General features: G+C 46.9%; 1 protein-coding gene across 2 annotated transcripts in view; it reads left to right on the top strand.

Moving 5' to 3' along the window:
• The first annotated feature begins 6 nt into the window (after window positions 1-6).
• ARHGEF5 (Rho guanine nucleotide exchange factor 5) overlaps window positions 7-24695 on the top strand; it is a 55957-nt gene continuing 31268 nt past the window's right edge. The window contains exons 1-2 of one of the 2 annotated variants that reach the window (XM_025210202.1): window positions 7-462; window positions 8515-8936. The gene's annotated coding sequence lies outside the window, so the exon portion shown is untranslated. Of the gene's footprint in view, window positions 473-8514; window positions 8937-24695 lie in introns of both variants that reach the window. The other variant, XM_006028766.3, reaches the window with a different exon arrangement.

Genomic DNA, 24695 nt, shown 5'->3' with positions numbered 1-24695 from the left:
ATCCCCGCCCCAGCCCCGCGCTGCCAGCTCTGCCTCAGAAGCAGGTCCCACAGCAGCCGGGCCCGCAAATCCCTGCCCCCCAGCCCGGTCGGGGTCCCGCAGCAGAGCGCCCAGGGCAAGGGTGCTACCTGCACACGGAGGCCAGCTCCCAAAGCTGCCACTCAGGCCTGCGCCAGCCTTCCTGGGACGCGGGCCAAGGGGTCTGGGCCCTGCGCGTGAACTCTGGCCGCTTGGCCCAGCTCCTGTTTTCTTCTTGCTGACATCTTGTGACTTTTTATGGCCCTGGTGGGAATGGGAAGGAGCCTGCAGGAAGCTGGTGAGGCCGGGGAAACCTGCCTGAGCGGCGGGCGTGGGAGCTCCTGTCTCCGTGGCCTTCCCTCGGCCACCTTGGATAAAGGAGTCACAGCAGCTGTGTGTTCCCCTGCGTTGGCCTGTCCTCCCTGCAACACCTCCGGCTTATTGGTGCGCTCAGGTGAACGTCCCAGATCTGAGAAAGAGGCATAAAATCCCAATGAAACCATGTGCCCAGGCAGGACACGGCTCTCTTTAAACTGGGGTGGGTTGTGGGCATGGGGATGTTTAGGGTTGTTCCAGACATCGTCCTGGGGGTGGATAGTCAGGGGAGGAAGTAATAAAAGCTGGTCCTGTAGGGTGGTACAGATTTAGATTGGGACCAAAACGGGGTTTCTGAGAGGAGCTTGTGGCTCCATGAAGTATGTAGCAGATGAGAGATGGGTTGGAATGGGCAGCTGGATGGGGCACAGAAAAAGACGGTAAGTGGGACCCAAGATCTAAGCCTGGGACCAAATGGAGTCACAGAGGTGGCATGACCCAGGCCTTGAAGCTGCGTCAAACCTAGATCAGTCCAGGATAAAAACAGACCCTCATCTGGCTTGGCTCTACTGGCTGCTTTCCACGTCATTCTAACACAGGACTACTCCCTGGTAGCACATTTCACTAGTTCCTACAGCAATTTAGTTACAAGCTTGTTACATTTATGAAAAGCATTGTTAGGTTGCAGTTGCTTGTCATAATAAGGGAGTCTTTCTGATGACCCTGGAGGTGGGACCTATGGGTTTTGGGATTCACTTACTTCATCCATGCAGGGGGACTTCTTTACTCTCTTTGGGAAGCTCTCTCCCAACCAAATAGATTTAATTGAAAGGAGGCAGTTGTTTGTGATGATCAGGCCTTTCCTAACTTGATGCTATTGCTCACAGTCAAACCCTTCTGCACTGTCCTAATATTTTTGCTCCTTCTTGGAACTCGCTCATTTCAAAGATCCAGAGACTAGAGGGGAGGGCACATGGCAAAAAGTTTTCATTGCATGGTGATCTGGAAAACTTTTTAAACTAATGCAATACATTTGCATTCCTGGTACCCTTGTGTTCACTTTCCACAGGAGGTCTAGCAAGGCAACATTTATGAAATGTTAAAAAAATACCATAGTGGAAATTGATTTTGAATTAATGGATATTCATCCCAGAAATTTTATTCAAAGAGTGACAGTCATTCAGTCAGGGAACAGGTCACGAGATAAGTTTCTGTGTGTTGATCAAAACAGTGCAAGCTATGTAGCCAGTGTCAAACCCGTGTGCGTGAAAGCACAGCATATCACAAGCCACTTGCAGAAATTATCAGTGAATATGAGGACCTGGTCACAGAAACTGATAAAAAAAACAAAACTGAAAAAAAATTGGGACCTGTTTACTGGCAGCTTCTAAACAGAAAAAAAGAGGTGAATAATCTCTCTTTACAGTCCACCCTTTCAGCCTCTTTAGTCTTTTTCATTCTTGTAGCTCTTTAGTGAACTCCTCTTTCTAACATGGACCCCAGAGAGGAACTCAGTGATACAGGTACAGTCGTGTCAGCGCTATATAGAGAGGGAGCATTGCTCCCTATGGCTCGAGGTGAGTTTGCAGCTTATGCAACACCCAATTCCCAAATCTTGAGGCCAGCAGGGATCCCAGTGGTTGTCATGTCTGACTTCTAGTGTAAAGTAGGCCATAGAACCACTCTTAGTAACTTCTATATCATACCCAGAACTTCTGCTTGAGCTCTCTGTTAGGGAAAAATTTGGCTTTCATTTTTATACATTAGAATTCCCTTGTGTGCCCAGCTAAGTTGTTCTCTAGTGGCTAATTAACATGGCTACTAAAAGAGCTGAATTCCTCTCTCTAGTTTCCAAACATTGGGTTTTGTAAGATCTTTTTATGGTAGGTGCCAGATCCCACTTACCCTGAGAATTAGCTAGGCCATTTTTGCTGAAACATTGTATTGTGTTGTATAATTGTTATCCGTGAACTTCCCTAAGATTTGTGATGGTTTTTTAGGTCCTTGGATGCTGAGTGTAAGTTAGAATAGATTCAGTGCTGCTCTAAGTGACCATGGGGCATGGATTCAGGGCATCAGCATGACATTAATTGACTATGGTCCCTTTGTCTCTGTACAGAGTATACCTTGGTAGGAAGGGACAGTTACACTCTCCAAGGATTATGAGCCTATGGAAGCTAGATTGAGTGTGGGGAAGAGGGTATATTGAAGCGGCCTTGTGGGAGGAGGTCTGTGACTTGGTTGTAGTGTACCCAACACCCACAGAATGGTTCATGAACAGAAGAAAGTTGCTCAGTAACTGTGTTCTGCCTTCTGGATGTGCAACACTTATCCTGCTTCACTGAGAAGCACAGAGTGCTCTCTGTGATAACCTTTCTGAACTGGCCTCCTTGATTTACAGCTCTGCTGCTTGTGCAGTTCAATTAGTCATTCAGTAAAAAATAAAAACACTGCCCCTACCACTAAATTCTTCCTTGGCTCGGAATACCATCTCAACAAATATAGCCTCAGTTATTGCAGGAGACCTATGAGCTTGATTAGTCAGGGAGCAGTGGTTTGGAGCAGTGGTTTGGAGCTCAGTTGGATCGTGCGAGGAGGGTGACAGTGCTGGAGAGTGTATAAGAACTGAATGGGATCAAGGATGGAGGGTCTGTGGGAGTGGATCAGAGCCGCATGGACCATGGGAGGGTGGTTTTTCTTCTGGCACTGGAAGACATTTAGGACCTTGGTTCAGGAGGAAGTTATTCGTAGAGGGTGTTTTAGAGCAGGTAGGGATCAGATGAAGAACATCTGTAGAAGTGCCTGGGGAGTATATGCAAAATAGGTTGTGTTACAGGAAGGGATGTCTGCAATCAGGCTGTCAGAGGATATGCTGGAGCTGGCTTTGGAGCAGGTGGCCATAAACTAACCCCCTGAAGATGTGTCCCAGACAGAACAGGCCAGGAAGAAGTGCCTGGTGGCCAGGAAGAAGTGCCTGGTGACCAGGAGCTAGGCCCACAGGGACTAAACGGCCACTTTGATGTCAATATTCAATATTTAGGGACCACTGCAATCCTCCAAAGCCCAGCTCAGCTGCTGCCTAACTACACAGGCTTCTAAGTCTGCTGGTACTGAAGTTTCTGCCACTGAGCATGCCTCCAGATACATGGGACCTGGCATGTACTTAACCCTTAATGGGGACCTCAAACTTGATGTGCCCCTGCCTATCCCTCCAGTGCATTTTCAGTCTGCCTGTCAGATTGGGCCTCACACAAGATATAACCAGAGGAGCAACACTGTTTGCCTTCCAGGAATTGCCTTCCATTTTAACCCAATACCCTTGTGATTTGAGAGCTCCTCTGGGATGCGAGAGAAGCAGATCCAAGTCCCTGTTTCAGTGAATATTTTATTACTTGTACTAAGTTGGGAAGTTGCAGGAGAAAGTCTCATCCCAAAGTCTTCCTGGAGGAGAGGCCTGGGTTCAAAATTCTGCTTCAAGTCAGAGCAGGGATTCACAAACTGATCTCTGACCTTTAGGCAACTGCCCTACTTGTAGGGTTACAGGGTGCAATGGGGTGGCTGGGTCTCTTTTTGTAGGCCAAGAGAGAAGACCTCAAGGGTAGAAGAAAATCATTTTCACCAACTGTTCTGCCATGCCTGGATGGTATTAACCAGAGAGAGATTAACAGCATAGTCGCTGAGGGGATGCGTGAGTCCTGGTTTAGCTTGGAGAGGGAAGCTGCTCTGTCCTGAGAACCAGGGGATTCTGATCACAACTGGTTCCTTTCAGGGCTGATATTTTTCTAAGTCTCAAGCACTGATAAGGTCACCTGAGGTTTACAGGGTGACCCCATGACACACCACCTGACCCTGGATTACAGACAAACATTGTCATCGTGCACAACCTCCACGAGATGGCAGTGTGCCCAAGGGTGGCAGCAGCTTCTGTTGCACTTTCCCTTGGTCAACTGAAGTTACTTAATGCAATTTAACTCCTGGCAAGTTAAAATATTTAGATACGCCTCACTAGTGGAGGGGGAAGGACCCTGCTTCTTCAGTGCTGAAGTATTTTAAACATTGGGAACACCACAAAATATTAAGATAGAGCTGTAAAAACACATGGGGAAAAAGCGAAGAGCCTGGAAATGCACAGTTGCAATTGCTCAAACAGCCTGAATGCTTATGGCAGGTCTGTGCTACAGAGTTTGGCCAACTGAGCTCTGGCTGTCAGGGGCACAAAGAGGCATGATCTCTGGCTGAGAGAGCTATACCAACGCAAGCCCCTCGCATGGAGGAGTTATAATGGCAGTACTGCACTTTTGCTGGTCTAAGTAGTTTTAGCTGAGAGGCGAGGCTTTAAGGGTGTTAGTGCAAAGCACAATTTTGCCAATGTAGCTGTGTCTGCTTTGGGAGTGCTTGGCTGGCCTAGTGTATCAGTACAACTGTTCTTGCAAGGTGCTCAGTACAAAATGCTTCTCCCGTAGACCTGGCTTCAGGCCTTCATGGAGTTTTACTGCTCTAATAGCACAGAAGTAGGTTTCCCAGGTTACAGTGTGGATGCTCTTATGCTAGAAGAACCACTCTAATACCCCGCTGTTCCAGGGGGCTTTTATCAGTAAATATCTGAGCACTTTTTGAAAGGAGGTCACTGTTGTTGCTTCTGTTTTTCAGATCAAAACACCAAGACACAGAGAGAGGAAGTGACTTGTATAAGGCCACCCAGCGGGTGTGTGGCAGAGCTGGGAATATACCCCTGTTCTCCTGAGTCCTGGTCCATTTGCACTAGTATGAAAATGCTTATCCTGGTCCAGCTTATTCCTGAGCATGAAAAGGAATAGCTGAACTGGTGTACGCCCATCTTTACTTTGGCAAGGCTGTCTGTGCGCTTGTAACAATGTAACTGCTTTCACAGAAAAATCATATCCCAGGCCTGAACATTTATACCTGTATAGTTTACAAGCTGAGACCAGGCCTCCTAGCTTCAGGTAGTGCTTAGAGAAAATTAAACAAGCAGAGATCATAATAATTTAAAAAAACAAAAAGTCCCAAGCATAATGTATGCACATGCACGTATAGCCATGTATATATATATGCAAGTGTGTGTATATGTTGTTGAGATGATATTAACGCTATATCTCTATATACAGAAATTCCTTCTGTTGTATGATGTGTGTGTCCTGGCTGCTTTGTGCCCTGTTTATATGGTAAGGTCTTCAGAACAAGGGTAGTCTTTCACTGTGTTTCTACAGTGTGTTGAGTACCAATCTTGATGGGGCCTTTGAGGACTACTGGCATATAAATAATCATCATAATTGTTAGTGGCATATAATAATAATAATTGTTATTATATGCCTCACCCATAGCCACTGTGTTGTCGCCGGTGCCCTCCAACACGCACACATCCCCTGTAAGACACATTTGTATTCACCTTAAGGAGTCCAGTCTTGAGAGCTGGGGTGGGGGAGGAAAGGGTGTAAACTTTCAGACAGGTACTTTTTTTGTTTTCCCTCCCCTCAGATGTGTTTGGGTGAGAGGTGTGGTAGCATCAGGATTCAGCAAAGGGCTGTTAGGGGTACTGGAGAGGACATTAAAAAATGATAGGAGAATGGGTGTGGGTTGGAGACCGCCCCATTGAGAGGTTACAGTTCTGTTTGTAACCCTGGTAAAGCTGTACATCTTAAGGCAGCTTACAAAAAGGAGACAGGCGGTAGATGAGTGGCTCAAAGGAAAGGACCCAGCTACCAGTTGTGAGCTCTAGAAGACTTTCCTCAAGGCACAGGTGATGCAGAAACATATATCACCATATGATGAGGTATCAGAGAAGCCAGAACTACCAAGCGCTCTGCCTGGTAGCTAAGGTCAGCATTGCTGTCAAAATCCTTGCCTTTGGGTGCTTTTGAGGCCTCTTGACATCATCTTCTTTGCTCCCTCTGTATTGTCTAGAGCAGGAGTTCCCAAAGTTTTTATGGCACGGGGGAACCCTGTGCTGCCACGGGCCCTGTGAAAGGAGCTGTGGCCTCTCCGCCTGGCTCTGGGGGCCCGTGGTTTGCCGGTCCGTGGCCACATGCGGTCCAGCAGCTGACTGTCCTGCGGACTGGCAGCCGACCCGCCATGGCCCATGGATTGAGAACCCCTTGTCTAGAGGATTTCGCTTATGAAGATGAGACATACTTGGAGACTCCCCTTTGCGCCACCATCCCTTCCCCTCTCTGCACAGCAAGCACATTTGCTTGCTTCCATTTCTCTCCTCCTTTCTGGTCACTGGGAAGGAGGGCAAGCCCTCTGGACATGCTGGAGCAATGAAATTGGCTTATCTAGGAACAGCAAGGCCAGACAAGCCAATTATTTCATCATGGTGTATATTGTGCTCAGTCACAAGGGCAGGTTAGGGCCATAAAAGGCAGCCTGAGACTGATTACACATGAGAAAAACATGACCATTGAATTGTCTGGTGAATGTTTTCAAAGCTGAGGAAATGTAGTTCTGTTTTCATCTACCTGTAAAGCTTCATGCACCTCAGTGATGCTGCTATCATCTTGATCATGATGACAGTATCAAGGCATGAAGATCAGTAGTGAGAAGCAATAGAGTTACTGTTTGTTTGCCACAGTCACAGCAAAATGGAAACAATGCTTTGCATGAGGATGGTGGACCAGGGATACAGTAACACTTGGCCTTTGTCAGATGCTTGTCATGCTCAGCACAACTAACAAATAAAAAAGCAAAATATATTTGTAAGATATTTTACAAATAAAGGGGGATGCAGGGGAAGAATTCTCAGTCCCTCGATAAATTAAATTGAAGTGTTCTCCAATAGATTGATTTGTGACAGGGGAACCAAATGAATGAATGAAAAGCAAATTCCAAATGAGATTCAGGAGCTGAGGACAGAATCACCAGGGCAATTCACTACAGAAAAAGATTAACGGACCCTTATGGGCTAAAATCAAAAGCCAAGCTTCTCATGCTCAAATGCACCAAATTGTGGCAAGGAGAGTATTTTCACATCTGCACACTGCCATAGGGGGGAGAGATGTTACTGAGGTAGGAGTAATCTTACAGGTGGTGACAGAGCCTGAGCCTAGGACATAAGCTAAGTGTAGTCTTCAGCCAAGAATGTCATAGGATCTTGATGTTGGAAAGGACCTCAAGGGCTCTCTGGTACAGCAGCCCCCTGTATATGTGCAGAATGCACTGTTGCTAAACTACTGGAGACTGATGCCCATCCAGCTTCTTTGTCAAGGAAGGAGCTTCTACAGCTTGCTTGTGCAATTTAAAAATGGATACCTACAGTTAAGATTCACAGTCCCTTGACAGGCCCCCAAATGAAATGGAATGGCAGTGTTGCTAATGGTTGTGATTTTATCACAAATACTGCAATAGCTGGTGTTCGTCCTAAAGCCCAAGGTGATTATGTAAGAATCTCAGCTTTGTTTTAGAAAGGGGGAGAAGAGTAAATTTCTAGCCTTCTTATTTCCAGAGAACAATCTTGACTGTGGAACCTAAGTTTAAAACCTTAAGGCAAACCTTAACAGGTTTTTAAAATCTCATGCTTCTGTGTGGCCCAAGTTATAATTTCTAAAACACTTGGGGAGGCAATAGTGCAACTATTGTTGAAAGTCGCTTATTTGGGGGCCTCAATATGGACTTGTTTCAGGTGCCCATTTTGATAAATCTTGCCTTTTGATTGCAGTTGTTCAAAGTAAATAACGTGTATACAAAAGAGGTAGCAAAAGAAAACTATTGAGGCATTCAATAGCCTGGAACACTAAAAGGCCTCCATCAGAAATTCTCAACCAGCGTGCTATGGCATCCTGGAGTGCCATGCTGTTAAGGGTCCTGTGCAATATTAGTACTGTTAGGTGTACAACCACCTACTCACAATTTGCAAGATAAAGTCAGAGATTTCAAATAGGAATCTGTAGTGAGAAAAACATTCTGACCTATTGTGGTCTTTCTGAGATCTTTTCAAAAGAAGAATTGCTCCAGTGCTTTGCCATTGTCAAAACATGAGTGAAAGCTAAGAACTGGCATTTTCCAAGGGGTGTTTTGAGGCCAAAAAGGTTGAAACCCACTGGCTTAAACTGTCCTATATCATAGTGATGTCTGCCAAAGTTTTGCTACCAAAATGCACCCACCAGGTCAAATCTGATGAGCTCTGAGAAAATAGTGGACTAATTTTAGCATTTTGTTTAAATGCAGGTTTTTTCTTCAAGTGCTCACACCAAATGACAGGATTAGTGATAAGATCACTGTAACACAACAAAATATGGTACATATGGATGAAGACCCAAAAAGACTGGACTAAAATCATCAAAGCCAACAACTATGACCTTCTGTGAAGAGCCTGCCTACTTTTTAATTCAGCATATATACAGCACCAGACATTGACACAGCAAACACGGGTAACACACTCCTGAACTTGAAGAGCTCGGGATCCAGTCAAGTCAAGACAGATGCAGATAACAGGACCTAAAAGAAGAGCTCAGGAGGCCGGGTGAAGGAATCTTGGATGGAGAAAGGATTGTTACAGGTGTAATAATGCTCAGCATTTGTATAGCACTTTCAAACTGCTGCCTGGACATTTACTAATTGTCTTCACTGCAATAATCTCTGTGAAGTAGGTAAGTAAATATTATTTCCCTCATTTTACAGATGTCTTTGAGGCAGAAAGCCAAAGTGACTACCTGAGGCCAGGGAGCGGAGGGGAATGGGCTCATCTCCCACAGATCACAGGGCTTCAAGTATATTTCTGATCACAGCCCTCAATATTTAGCCATGCAGTGCAAACCCCAAGAGTGGACAGGTACAGGTGGACTTTACCCCAGTGAGGTAGGCCCCTGACTAGAACATAAGTGAGCTGCGGCCATGCAAATCCCAGCTCATAACTATTTACCATAGGGGCTTGGCTAGGGAGCTAATCACAAGTGCACACACAGCCTAATCCTATTGGGGCTGGTGGCAGGGTGCTTGCAGTGAAAGGCTCTAGAACCTGGGGTTCATTTCTCCCATTAGTTCAATAGAAGCTGTTCTGGCCTCTGTGGCTGTCCGTGGTGCCCATCAGTTTCTTTGCTTCTAGTAGATGCAGTTGGGTATGGTATCCACTCCAGCAAGTCTGAAAATCATCTCTGGGGTATCTCATGATGGACCCCTTACAGTCCACAGCCACGTCTGGAAATCTCACATGCCGTGCGCAGTGGTAGCATGGTTACAGTGGGCAACTGGAAGTCAAAGCTCCTGGATACAGCTTTCGGACGCTGCTTGGCTGTGCAGCATGTGGCAAAGCATGAGCAGAAGAATTTCCAAGGGGGTCCAGTTGGGTGGTCTGCAGAGGCTTGGCTATCCAGCTGTGCATGCTCAGGAGCAAAGGGGATTTTCAAAGCAAAAGACAGGAAAAGCAAGACCTGCTCATCACTCAGCCCTTGTAGTGTGTTAGAAGTGGGTTGGGGAGCACCAGTTAGTTTTGAGATCACTTGCTGATTTGCATTGCAAAACCCTGGTGTCAACTGCTTATACATTTACAAGCTGTAACAAGAGTGATCAGCATCTCAAACATTATCGCAAGATATGAGCACAAGGTGAGCAAATTTCAGGCGGTATGGAGAACTCCAGTGCTGGTATTTGCCTCACTTCTGAGCACCTAGCTTTTCACTTTTAATAATAATCTTTGGATCTTGCAATTTGGTGTATAACTGAAGGTAGAGGAGGAAAGGACAGAGCAGTGAAGCTGGTTGCTGAAAATTGTCATGAAGCTGGATAGACACAAGGAAGAAGACTGAGCTCTAATCCTCATTTGTATCCAAGATTAATGGGTTTTTGTAAACTGAGGTCTCTGTGACTGCCCTGGAAGAGTTGGTCAAACTGGAGAGGGCTGTTAGGGGAAGGCATTTATACTCCACTGTCCTATAAAGCAATTTGCAAATTGAACCTTTGTCTGGGCTCCTCTGCTTGGCAAGTGATGCAGTGCATGGATTAGCTGAAATAGATACTCCTAGCCTATATTATTCTTATCTGTATGGCTTGTGCCATGCAGGCGGTCAGAATGGATGATCTCAATGGCCCTGGTGCTCCTTGCCACCTGTGAATTGGTAGGCTGGACTGTGTGTTCTCATAGCTTACAGGCTGTGTCCACATGTGGAGATACATGGTTTGGCAGCAGCATTACCACACGTGTGCCTTTCTTACTTTTGGTGTTCTTGGCTTTAGCAAAGCAGAAATTTCCTCAAGCTGGAAGAATGTGGTTTTTGCCATTCACAACAAAGCTAGCAAAGCAGTTCTGTTCACATCCATTCAGGGCATGGGTGCGATATGATCTGCCAGCGCCTGCCTGTTTCATAATGACAGCGTGTTTCCATTGAATGCTGCTCTGTCTTGTGCATGTTTGAAGCTAAGAGTGGTTTAGTGGCTTTGTCATAGCAAGGTTTGTGTCATTGCTTCTCTGCCAATTTTATGTTTGGCTTAGATCTCCTGCTGCAAGCATTGGCTCCACAGAGGGTGATATTGAGCAAAGGGAGCCAGCTGTGGGCAGTTAGGCAGTATCTGTGTTCAGGTAACAAAGCAGACAGAGATCGGAGGACTCTTGCTATTTTTTTGTAGCATTGCTTTTTTCTTCCAGTGTCTCAGCAGGACTGTTGTCTCATTTTCTTCTCCTGTCTGCTATGAGGGAGCAGCCTCATTCATTTTATTTTCTGCATCCTGTCGTACTCACAAACCAGGCTCCCCTCCTTTTGTGGATGGTAAGGAACTTGTATCCTGCCAAGAGGTGGAGCCCCTCTTCACTGCCCCTCTCCATGGGGAAGATCCTCTCTCTCCTCTTCCTTGTCATTCCCTAACAGCAGAAGGGAGAGACTCTCCTCCATTCCTTCTTCCTCACCGATGGCTGCCTTCTTTGCTTTTTCCTGTTTCCCCTCAGCTGTTGTGAGGATATGATTGCTCTTTCTTTTTCCCTCCTCCCCCAGCTAAGCAGAGTGGCTCTTTCCATCCCTTTCCTTCCTCTTCTGCATACTCTGATCGTTTTCCTCCAGGTCAGTCTTCCTCTGTCTGCAGTCGCCTCTGGTGCTCTCTGCTTTCCCACGCCAAAGTAAAACGTACCAGATTCAGTTCTGTGTTGCTGTCTGCTGTGGTCTGAGCACAGTGAAGCAGTCCAGAGCCTGCCAAGTCTCATTGAGGAATGTGATGGGCTGCAGGAGCTGTGTTCCAGAGACGCTCAGTGAGCGTAAGGAGGGATGTAATTCTGCAGTTTCATCACTGCTCAGACTGCTGCAAGCAGCGGTAGGGGAAATGAATCAAGCCTGGCAGCCTTTGCTCTGCCGATGCCTGCACTCACCAAGGAAAAACTCCAATTCATCGCTGGAGAATTCCTTTTTCAAGCCTTGCGTGTGCTGATGTTGGACCGTGGCTGCCCCTCTGCTGAGTCCTTCATCTTTCCTCAGGCCTGTGTTGAAACCTCTTTGTATGAAGACTGTGTCAGAAGGCAGGTAAAGGAAACTCTCTGCTTTCAGCTATAGCATTAGTCACCATGGCTGTTAATTGCCCAATTCTGTGATTTCCTGCCAGCGCCCTGAAGTGAGCACTGGTGACCTAAGGCTTGTAGCCCTATTCTCTGCTCCTCTTGTTTCCCCTTTTGGCCTAAGAAGCTGGAGGAAACAGATTTTTTTAGATATCCGGTTAGCCTCCTCCTGGTATAAATCACAGCAACTTTAAGGCTGTTCTAGTTTATGCTCTGGCTCGAGGTCCTTTGTGGGCTTATCAGACTATCCCCAGCACACACCTATGTTTGGGGACACAAAAGAAAGAAATAGAGCCATCCCAATGGGTCCATCCTGTCCAGGAGAATCCATTTACCTAGATGTGGTCTCTGGCCTAGTTTGTGGTGTGCTTACAGTACTTGGATGGGATAAAGAGGCCACAAACCAATCAGGAATTGAATCGTACATCTTTAAAGGATGGCATAGAATAATTCAGCCTTTATAATCACTCAACTAAACTCTCAAGAGACCCATGCAGACTTACCCTTTTAGGCTTCCTCTGAGTTAAGCCACCTTGTAGGATTATGCCCTTTCAGGGGGAATGCCAGAGTTGACTGTGGGATTGGGTCCCCTCCTACAGAGACTGTGAAAGGTATGTGGCATGGTTTCCCTGGCACACAGCTGGCAGAGCTGATGGCAATGTTGAGCAATGGCAGTCTCGTTGGGCATAACTCAGTTCCTTTTGAAACGTTAGCAGGTTTGAAGTATAAGCTGTATGTATACTTTACAATGGACTGATAAATCACTTCATGCTTAGAACATGAGCTGATTTAGGTGACCATAACTAGTAGGGCAAAAATGACCATTATGTAAAATTCAGGCTCCCTCCAGCACTGTTTTTCTGCCCACTTTCTAGTAGGAAGGTGCTGCTTCATTTAAACTGTTTGTCATCATCACTAGCGAGGTTTTTGTACTAGGACTTTCAAGTGCTGAATTTATGCTACTTAGATTAACATTTGGTGCACATGAACGCCGTGTGTCCTTGGAGGCTGGGGGAGCATGGCGAGCTTCTGCAGGCAGCTGCGGTGCTGTCGGGGCGGGGTGGTGGGAGGAAGCGGGGTTCGTGAGTGATTCGTGAGTGTGGATTGGCAGTCAGCAACCACCTGCAGATGCCGCTGGCAGTGTTGGCAGCGAAGGAGGGGGTGGCAAGCAGCAACTGCCCGCAGGCACCACTGGCAGTGTCAGCAGTGCCTTTTTTGCAGGGGGTGCACCGCCATGCTGAGGGGGTGCACATGCATCCGCGTGCACCCCCTATGTGTCGCCAAAGGTGCTGGAGCCTAACAATAGCTGGGCATGTCTACACGTCGCTGTGCTTTAGTACTTTCAAAAGGAAGTTGTTTTAGAAGTACTAAAGCATGGCACAATACTGGCTGTTACTGCACTGTGCGCACACACACAGGTAAATTTCCTGGCTACGTCACCATAGTGGCGCACTATACTGGGGGAGCACACCACTACGGCTACATAGCTGGCTATCATGTGTAGACCCATGTGATTGCCACTTCACCATAGTGTGCTGTATGGCAACGTGCTACGTCACCATAGGGCAATGTGTAGACTCGCTTATTGAGCCCCTGCTTCATTCATTAAAGGGAAGAGCAGTTGAGGGTGCCTCAGCATCTTTGCAGGATGGGGCCATAAGCATGTAGACGTCAGAAAATATCCACAAATAACAAACCAAGGAGCAATAGTCTCAAGTCGCAGCAAGGGAAGTTTAATTTAGATATTAGAAAAAACTTTCTCACTAGGAGAAGCAGTGGAACAGGTTACCCAGAGAGGTTGTGAAATCTCCATCCTTGGAGGTTTTTAAGACCTGGCTAGACAAAGCCTTGGCTGGGATGGGGATGGTCCTGCTTTGAGCAGGGGGTTGGACTAGATGCCCTCCTGCAGTCCCTTCCAACCCTCATTTTCTATGATTCTTTGAAATACTTAGCTTTGCCAGATGGAGCGGATGATAGAATGTCATTAGCACTACGGGGATCACAGAATTGTCTTTCTGCTTCCTATTTGTTACCAATAGGACAGGGGTGGGCAATTATTTTGTGTGGAGGGCTGCTTACTGAGTTTTGGCAAGCCATCGAGGGCCGCATGACAGGCAGCCAGGGGCAGATAAATATTAATTTTCTAAATTTTTCAGGGGTCCTGTGGGCTGGATAGAATGGCATTTTACCCACCCCTGCAATAGGAACAGCATACACTCTGGGCCAGGTGTAAATGCTTCGCAGAGTTACTCCTTGTATTTGGTGCAGTCAGTCTCAACAGTTTAAAACAACAAAATTCAGCTCCCCTTCCCCCACCATCACAAAACCTTTAACATATAGAATTAAGAAGTTAATTTGATTTGCCATCAGTGTTCACATTTTGGAGCTTTTCTCCACAGTGATCAGGACTAGAAGCTTGCTTTTCTTGTTAAACAAAAGGGGACTCTCCTGTAATCACATGAGTCCAGGAAGTGGCTCTTTAAGGAAAACAGAAAACATTGTGAAATACTCCACAGAATCGTGACAGTTGCCCATGCTGGCCTTACGTTTCAAACATCAACAATTTTTCTTGCATTTCTTTATCATGGTCCTTCTGTTGGGCACCCACTTAATTCCTGAGGCTTTGAGTATGGGAAGTTGTTTCTCTTTTGAGTGGTAGGGAGTGGGGCTTTCCTTTGTGTTCCTTTTTGCTTGCTTGCTTGCTTGCTACTATTTACGTGTCTTTTTTTTAAGCATCAAATCCATCTTTCTTTCCAGAAATAAATTTATTCCTCATCATGCTTCTGTTTGTTTATTAGATTTCTGTGTAGCCAGCCTGTTTTCCAGGAAGATTGTCCCTTCCCTGAAAAACACCTCTCTAAGCTGGCTTGGGGAAGGATTGTATCAGAAATGACATTATTTAACTATATTGGTACAAAGCTGTGTCTGTACAAATAACACCTTGTCAGTACAGAATAAGAGGATTCCTAGACCACTATAGGGTTTTTAGTGCCTGTGCTGCATAGTATGGTGTCAGCTCTACTGACAATGGGGACAATTCAGCTGTAGAGGGGAAAGGAACCTAACTGGTATCAAGATGGAGCTTGACTGGTTTATTAAAGGGACTCTCTGATGCTATTGAGAGTGGATGTGGTGACCCAAGAAATCCTTTCTAGCTCTTTGTTACAGCACTGCAAATGCAGAGAAGGACATGGCAGATATAGCCCTTTTTTAGCCAGCCATGATCTGAGATTAGCTTTGGTTGTTTGTGCTTATCTGCAGTGGTGCCTTAACTGTGCTCAGTGTTGCTACAGCTGAAGAGATGACATCTGTGCACAGGAGTAGTTTGGTTGCAAAGTCCACATAAGACCAAACTTTACTGGGTTTCTGAGAATCTTCTTCACATTTCCATGGAAGGTTGCCACTGTTGCAATGGGTTTGCTTAAAGCAAGCCCAGGTTTTTTGTTTATGGAAGTAGAACAGAACCTGGCTATTATATAGTCTGTTAATCTGAGCCCAGAAATAAGTCAGATGGGACCCTAGCTCTTGGTCTGGCCCTCGTGGCTAGAGACAGAAATTATACATAAACCGATATAAGTGATTGGAAACCAGTTCAAATCTGTAACACAACAGAAGTTCAGTGCACATAAACCACTTTCAAAATGCCTGGAACCAGTTTAAGATAAACCTGGATGGATGTAGTATCATACTTAACTGATTTAGGTTAAATCAATTTATTGAACTTCTGTCCTAGATCTCCTCTAGATTCAAGTTAATTCACAGTCTTCCAGCATCCCAGGATGCTTTGCTCCTTCCCTGCAAGTCCCCCCATCACAGGGTGGGTGGGCTAGCCTTGGCCCAAGCTGTCTGCTTCAGCTGAGCAGGGAGGTGTGTTCTAGCTCCTTTGGCTTCTGGCCTGGGCCACTGCAGGCATGAGGCTTGATCTGTGGAATCAAAAGTGAATGTCTGTTCACTTGCTTATCTGTTCAACTTATGCAGTGTAGACTAACCTGCACAGATTGAATACATTTAGCCATGGGCTTTTATGACTGAGGCTCCCAGTGGAAGAGGTAGCCAAAGGGTTTCCCCCACTGGGGACTTTAAACACCACTTGGAGATCTCTTGCACTGGGCAGCCTGGCCAGAGCTGCTTGGCAAGGGGTTGAAAATCCCTGGTAGGGAAGCCCAGGGAAGCTGCCTCTGATGTTCTTTAAAGCTGCCTATGTGCTAGTACCCACAGTACAGGGCACAAGCAGCTGGGAGCTCAGAGCTCCTGGGTCCCCAGCTGCCCATGCCCCACAGCAGGAAGTAACAATTACAGCTGTAGAGCAGAGCTCCGAGCTGTTGCTTCCAGGGTGCTCTGGGAACTTAAAAAGGCGTGTGTGCAGCTGGGATTTCCAAGTCCATGCCTGCTTTTTACAGGTCCAGGGTACAGTGAGCCTGATATCAGGGAGATACCGCCTGATGCCAGACTCACATCTGCCTCTGGGGATTGGATGGGGCATGAGGTGCAGGACCCAATGGTCCAGGACCTCAGCCTGATCCCACTAATCGGGTAGGAAATGACTGAGTCCCAGACCCTGGAGTTCCCCATGTGAGATCTCTATGCTTAGTTGAGCATGGAGATCTGTCATGGGTCAGCTTCAACATGCCACACATTCAGTTTAAGGCATGATAGAAACAAGCCACAAAGATATTCCACATATAATGGAATATAATATGGAATATCTTTGTGGCTTGTTTGCTGTATTATCTACCATAAATTGGTTTAACATGTGACCAGGTTACTGTTTATGGAGCAATGAACACCTTAAATGTAACATGTGCTAGGGCACGTGGTTACCAAGACTCCATTATGTAGTAAAACAAAGCATTCTACAAAAATATTAGTGTCACACACATAGTATTATCATCATTTGAACTATGGTCAAATCAAACAATGTGTACATGTTGTATGTTGCCAGTTAGCAAGCAAACAGATGCTAAATTAAGGACATCACAATGAGTTTGCCTTCCCTTCGTGCAAATTAGTTAAGTGCTACTGTAATTTTAGTACTGTGGAATCACTGGAGCTTACAGTAGGGAGTCCTGTCTTCTTTAAGCATTCTACCATAGGAAATAGTTCCATTTCCCATCTTCAGATTTGTCTGTCTATGGAAGTAGATAGTATCTAACTCTTTGTACTCTTTTTTCTATGGTTCTGGCTAAGTGTCAGGCTCCCAGGCCACTTTGTGTACAAAAATTATTTAATATGAATAGTGGAGTTAAGTGGCAGTGGGTTGAACCAGATTAGAAATAGAATGTTCTCTGTTTTATTTTTTAATTTAAGGGTGCCTAAACGATCCAAGTTTCTAACAGAACTTGAGACTACTTGTCTTATTTCTACATGTGAGACTTTAATGCAAAGGAAGCCTCTCCAGCAGGAACCAGATATGCCCAAGCTGATGAGATGGACAGCTGCAAATACAGCACACACCATTAGAGAATGGGCCAGCAGAGTTGGATCACACCAAGAGACTTTCTGGGAAACTCCTTCCATCAGCTGCTCCCTCCATGTCCCAGCCAAGAACCAGTTATTCCTCAGAGGCCACCTTTGTTACTCTCTTCTTTCCATGTCCTTGGGGGCTGGCCTGGTTCTTTCCTGGGCTATTCAAAGAGGCAGCAGTAATGAGCTGATGGCCTATTGCTGCTACACTGCCCTGTGCTGTGATGGCATGAGGCAGGGCAGCAGTAGATGCAGAACAGCAGCCAAGTCTAACTGATTCTAAAGGTGAAAACCACTCCTTTTCTTGTAGGGTACAGAAGGCCAACCTTACATGGGGGATGAGGGAGATAGAATGCGTGGATGTGGACATGGGGAAATTGGGTCCTGTGATAGGGCCTGGTGGGTTATGGAGGTGGGAAAGCTGTCCCTCAGTCTTCTTGGCCCAGTATGCTCTGCTTAAGGTATCTCTGTACCACTGTAATCACAATCCATCATACACCTACCCTAGCTAGCTCAGGGCATTTGTATACATGCTTGCGCTACAGCGCTGGGCACTTTTAAAAGCACCTGGTGTTGCGGTGCATGCACTTGTTTAAGCATCCACATGCACGTCATAGATTCATAGATGTTAGGGTCGGAAGGGACCTCAATAGATCATTGAGTCCGACCCCCTGCATAAGCAGAAAAGAGTGCTGGGTCTAGATGACCCCAGCTAGATACTCATCTAACCTCCTCTTGAAGACCCCCAGGGTAGGGGAGAGCACCACCTCCCTTGGGAGCCCATTCCAGACCTTGGCCACTCTAACTGTGAAGAAGTTCTTCCTAATGTCCAATCTAAATCTGTTCTCTGCTAGCTTGTGGCCATTATTTCTTGTAACCCCCGGGGGCGTCTTGGTGAATAAATCCTCACCAATTCCCTTCTGTGCCCCCGTGATGAACTTATAGGCAGCCACAAGGTCGCCTCTCAACCTTCTCTTGCGGAGGCTGAAAAGGTCCAGTTTCTCTAGTCTCTCCTCGTAGGGCTTGGTCTGTAGGCCCTTAACCATACGAGTGGCCCTTCTCTGGACCCTCTCCAGGTTATCCGCATCCCTCTTGAAGTGTGGTGCCCAGAATTGCACGCAGTACTCCAACTGCGGTCTGACCAGTGCCCGATAGAGGGGAAGTATCACCTCCTTGGACCTATTCGTCATACATCTGCTGATGCACGATAAAGTGCCATTGGCTTTTCTGATGGCTTCGTCACACTGCTGACTCATGTTCATCTTGGAGTCCACTAGGACTCCAAGATCCCTTTCCACTTCCGTGCCACCCAGCAGGTCATTTCCTAGGCTGTAGGTGTGCTGGACATTTTTCCTCCCTAGGTGCAGTACTTTGCATTTCTCCTTGTTGAACTGCATTCTGTTGTTTTCTGCTGACTTGTCCAACCTGTCCAGGTCTGCACATAGAAAATAGTGGTGGCGTGCTTTTAAACTAAAACACATTTAAGGTGTTTTAGTTCAAAAGCTTACCACTGCCATTTTCTGTGCGCTGCGCATTTTGCCACTTATACAACTGCATGCACTGCAGCGCAGTGCGCATCAGCTCACATGCACAACAGATTCGATTAATCGACTCTGATCCAATCCACCGGATCTCTGGGAAGTTGGAGCACTAAAATGTATTTGTATAAATGCCCTCAGTGACCAGTGTGGGCTATCCTGCCCGTTTACTCAGCTTCTCGGACAGCCTGCATTGATTGAGCTCTGAGTTGGTATAAATATGCTGCTGGCAGTACCAAAACCAGCTACTGTAGTTTAAGCTAGCATGGGTATATCTGCATTACAGTTGGGTCCCAACAGCTACTGCAAGGAGGGATGTACCCTTACAAGCCCTCAACTCTGGATGCTTTTGTGTAAGACTTGCACAGCTCACACTGGGGCCTTTCAAAAGAGAGGGGATGAAACAGCAGTGAATGTGGTGTAGGTAAACCTTGGATCCTAGTGAGCCAGGAAGGTGTGTGTATGTGTGTGTCTGACTGTCTGCCTCCTCCTCCCTTCCCCCAGTGGTTTCAGGTGTCTGAGGCAGAGAATGGAATGTGCAATAAAAAGAGGGCCCCACCCTGGGATAATGAATGCCTGGAACATGGCTTGGCATGAGATGAGGGAGGGGGCCTGAAACCAGAGAGATGGAGGGAAGGTTGCACAGCTCCTCACCGGAGGCAGATTTTCATATCCTATGTTGTTGTCCCCCTCTCCAAAGGAAGGGCTAGTAGGACGGCCATCTCTACCTCTAGTCTCTGTTGGCTCAGTTCCAACTTGCAGATTTATTAATTGTGGGGGCAGGGCATACTCAGCTCTGCCGAACATTTACAACAGCCATGGGGTGTGTGCACACATACTCTGCTCTGCCTTAGCACAGCTGCCAGGGCCTGGGGCAGCAAGGTGGGGGAGGCGGAGAGAGGTAGGGAGTAGATAGCACCACATATTTCATAGGCAGTGCTTGTATGTGGGGGTGGGGAAGGAGTCTGCTGAGTCTGTACACCAGAGGGAAGAGGGTGGGGGAATTTACATCTTCTCTAATTGTAGACAATAAGAGTCTTAGGGTTTGTCTGCAGAAAGAATGATCTCTGATTACCTCTCTGTGTGTATCTGGAATATGAGTGCCTTGTTCCTGGTTAGTTTAAGGGCTAGCCTCTGCTTGGGAGTTTGTTTCAGGAGGAGTGACCTTGAGTCCTTTCATAAAAAATATCCGTTTTGAATCCTAAGGGGTTTTGAGCCACACTGAATTAATCTGATTTAAAAGCAAGTTTTTTAGCCTTTGGGATGGGTTTCCAAATGAATGGTTTTTGTTGGTGGTTCTTTCACTGCTTAGCTAGGCACTTTGGTCAGCTTGTCTCTGCCTGCATGTCCTTTACTGCTCTGTGGTCATCATGACTGATTGTCATCTCCGTTTCAGCCAAGCATCCAACTTACCCTTGAAAACTTCCAAGACTGGAGAGTCCATAACTTCTCTAGGCAGCCTGTTCCAATGCTTGACCACCCTCATAGCCAGGAAACTCCTCTAGTGTCCAACCTAAATTTCCCCTGCTGCAGTTTGAGGCCATTGCTCCTAGTCCTGTCCCCTGCAGCCACGGAGAAAAGCCTATCTCCATACTCTCTGTACTCACCCTTCTATTTGAAGACTGTTATCAAATCCCCCCTCAGTCTTCTCTTCTCCAGATCAAACAAATAACCCTCATTCTTTCAGCCTTTCCTCACAAGTCTTGCCTCCCAGGCCCCTAATAATTTTTCCTGCTCTACGTTGGACTCTTTCCAAACTATCCATGTCCTTTTTGAAGTGTGGGGCCTAAAGTAGACACAGTACTCCAGGTGAGGCTTCGCCAGTGTTGAATAGAGTGGAAAAATCACTTCCCTTGATTTGCTTCTGTTAACACAGGCTAGTATGATGTTGCCTTTTCTTGTGACAAGAGCACCCTGTTGGCTCATATTCAGCTCATGGTATACTGTAACCTGCAGGTCCTTCTCTGCAGTACTGCAGCCTAGTCACTGATTCCCCAGTGTGCATTTGTGCATGATGTTATTCCATCCCAAATGCAGGACTTTGCATTTGACCTTGTTGCAACTTGTCATTCTGGATCCTGGCCCAAACCTCAGAGTGCCTGCAGCTCCACCCAGCTTGGTGTCCTGCTCAGCCTGGGACAGTGGCAGGTAGGTTCCTCCTCCTTGCCTGGTTCCTCCATATGTTCCCCCCAACATGGGAACAGCTGCGGGGATGGGGCACCTGCCATTGTCCTAGAATGAGCTCAGCCCAAATGCAGCCTAGCCAAAGCTGGGTAGAAGCAACTCTTGAGCTCCCTTTGTCCCTGGGACAGCAGGGACAGTGGCAGTGGTGGGTGGAAGAAAGGGGGAAGTGGAGGGGAGAAACTTGTCTCTGAGTGGGGAGAATAGGGGGAATTTTTACCCGCTTTGGGGACTTAGTCCCCAACAGCTGCTCCTGCAATATGATGTACCCACCCCAGTGCAGGGGGGAAGGTGAGGAAGGCTGGAAGCAGGGGGTACAGCCACCCTTGCAGCACTGTTTGCTGTCCCACATGCCCCTTTGCAAGATCCTGGATCTGCAAACATCGATCATTTTTTTACTACAGCCTCCTCCAGCCTCCTAGTAGGAACATACAACAGATTTGACTGTGTCCCTGAGCAAAAGGTAAATCTCCAGTTGTCCAGAATGTCTGCCTGCACCCCTCCCTCCACACTTTTGCCCCTACTCTCTTCCTCTCTGTATAATAGATGACAGCTGTTCTGTGGGGCAAATGTTGCCCAGCAGGCTTCAACCTTTATGGCAGGCCCCTCCATTGTGTATGTTCCACTGTCATCTTGCATCTGCTCAGGGTATAATTGAACAGCTTCTTTCTCCTGTCCAAGTGTTTTGTAGAAGGTTTAGTAGGCCAAGGAAGCAGAGGATAAGCTGGATCTTCCAGACTGACAGAAAGAACTGTATTGTCATTTATGTCCATCATGGTTCAGGGAGCCAGAGCACCATTTCTCATGGCAGAACAGAGCTAAGTGTCTGATGGTCCTGGCATCATGGGCTGTTCCATACTACCACATAGTGATATGGGTGAGCTTTCCATGGCTATCAGTCAGATCCTGCAGCACATATGAGAAATCCTTCTTCCTGTTGATGAAATCAGAGGGCAAATATAAATTCTTATCAGTGGCCCCAGAACAATGTGGAAGAATCAACTGTACAAAGCCATGGATAGATAATTGCCTGGACATTTCAAACCTTATGATGCAGGAGGACAGCACCTTCTTAAGATGAGGACAGCACCCCTCTCTCTGAAAACAACCTCAACACTTAATCTAAACACATAGGTAGGTATTGACTAGCAACAACCCATGTGGAGTGAGCTACTGAATGGTGATGGCCATACACTTCTTCACCCAGAGGGAAGCTCCCATATAGATAGCGGTTTGGGAACATTTACTGAAAAAAGTTAACACGTCACAAGTGAAATTGTTTAAAATAAAGGGTTAATTTTGGCTTGGAATAAAAGCAAGATCATTTGATATTTGAAATGGTTAAAATTAAATGGAAATAGAAGTGGAACACTTTGTACCAAGCTTCGGTGACTCCACCCCAACTTATTTTCAGGGGAGAGGTTTTGTTTGCAAAATTTTCAGATGGACTTTCCTTCCCAGCTAGGAATTGGGAAACCATTCTGAAAAATCAGTCTATTGAGGATGGAGTAAAAATGTTTCCTATTTAGGTGCTCAGTGCTGCACTCCCATCACTACTTCCTTTCCTGTCAGGAAACAGAGATTTCCCATTGACACTGAGCCAACTTCACCCCACAAAGTAAGCCCTAATCCCTGTTTTATTGCCCCCAGGGATTCTCCTTTCCATGCACTCATGTCCCACATGTGCTCATGTCCCTCCCATGTCCCACCCATTTCAGTGATATCCCCAGTAAAGATGGCAAACGTGATTCCAAATTTTCAGACACTTTCCTGCATCTCTTTCTTTGTCTCTAGAGCCCAGCCCTGCAGTTCCCTTGGTACCCTTCTTTACAATGGCAGCTTGAACTTTCAACATCATGATCTTTGGTTTATGGAGAATTTGGCAATGTGTGAGGAGGGAAGAGAGTTTGGGTTTGCTTGTCTGCTCAGGAGAGGGGAAAGGGAAAACTTAGATCTATTATGGGGTGGTGGGGTGGTGTTGTGACTTCTAGGTTGTGAAGTTGTATTAGATTGCCAGAGCCAGAAAGCAGGTCTAGGAGCTTGTGTGATGTGAGAGATTGTGTGTGTGGGGTGCGGGGCAGGAAGGTGGGGCAGTTGCTATAGCCTGGCACAGGGTTGAAAATCAGTGGCTAGAGGGTTTAACAGGGGTCAGTAAGGATGGGGAAGAGGGGCATTATGGTTTTGTTTGGAGAGGGATCTAAAAGGACTGGTATGGAGACTGGAATTCTACTGTTCCTTCACGCCACACTTTGGCATAACTCCTGGTACTCAACCAGGGACACATGCAACAGCTTAAAGCTGATTAAATGTAAGGGCCATAGACCAGATTTGGCCTACAGAGCCTGGTCATTTTGTCCACAGACTTTTGTCCCACTCTGGCTTGGATGGGGTACCCTCCCATGACTGCAGCCAAGCACCTGGGTGAGACCCACAGTGCTGGAGCCTCAGCAGTGCTGCAGCTTGTTTCCAGGGTGGCAGCCAAGTGTCCACTGTGTTTGGCTTTTTCCCCATGGTGCTACAGTGGCTCTGGTGCTGTGGCAGCTCCAGTGCTGCATCTCCCTCTTGGGCACTTGGGCTACAGCTATGGAAAGAAGCCACAGTGCTGCTGTGACTCCAGCACCACTGCTCTCACTCGTTTGGCTGCCAAGCACGTGGGCAAAAGCAGTGGTGCTGGGACCCCAGTAGCATCATGGAAAGAAACCTAGCACTGTGGTTTGTTCTTGCAGAAGCAGTTAAGCTCTCAGGATGCTGGGCCTTTTCCTGCTGGGTCCCAGGCTGGCTGGAGTAGCTGCTGCATGCACTGGATCTAGCATGGGGGGGTGGGGGGTAGAACAGGGGGGACCTTGGGCCCAGTTCAGCTGGTGTGGCCAGCCCTGTGCCCTTTTTTCCTGATCCTGCACCATTTATCTGGGCTGTGGTGCCAAATTAGTTTGACATCCCTGGTTGAAAAGCAGGGCTATATCCTCCATTGCTCATATGAAAGGAAGAGAGGCTGGTATATGAAAGAGAAAAAATTAAGGTAAAAGGACCTGGGAACAGAAGCTCTCTAGGGATGGATGGCAGGGGATAGGAGGGACATGTTTTAAGGTAAAAGCAGTCGACCAGTTTCCACTTCCTCTTCCCATGTGCCCCGTACTGTCCAATACTCATGCTTTGTCCACAACTAGAAATGTAGCAGGTGCTTCCATCATTTGCTAGGTCTGCTAGGCTCTCCAGGGACCTAGCAGACCTCCTGAGGCTAAACAGAAAGGCCTACAAAGGATGGAGGATGGGAGTCACCTCCAAGGAGGATTATTCTGCACTGGTCCGGTCCTGTAGGGAGCATACCAGGAAAGCCAAGGCTGCAACTGAACTCCAGCTAGCTTTAAGCATCAAGGACAATAAAAAGTCCTTTTTCAGATATGTGGGGAGCCGGAGGAAAAGCAGGGGCAACATTGGACCCCCGCTGAACCAGATGGGGCAACTGACAACTGACGCCCAGGAAAAAGCCAACCTATTAAATAGGTACTTTGCGTCGGTCTTTCATCAGTCCCATGGGACGCCCATGCCCGCTACAGGGCCGGGAAGTCCGGGTCAGGGTGATCCCCTGCTCTCCATTAATGCTGACTTTCTGAAGGAACATCTTGAGAAGCTGGATACCTTCAAGTCAGCCGGCCCTAACAATCTTCACCCCAGGGTACTCAAGGAGCTGG

Source organism: Alligator sinensis, unplaced genomic scaffold (assembly GCF_000455745.1).
Source record: "Alligator sinensis unplaced genomic scaffold, ASM45574v1 scaffold35_1, whole genome shotgun sequence".
NCBI classification, from domain to species: Eukaryota; Metazoa; Chordata; order Crocodylia; family Alligatoridae; genus Alligator; species Alligator sinensis.
Note: the sequence above shows the minus strand (reverse complement) of the source record. Positions and strands in the feature narration are given on the sequence as shown.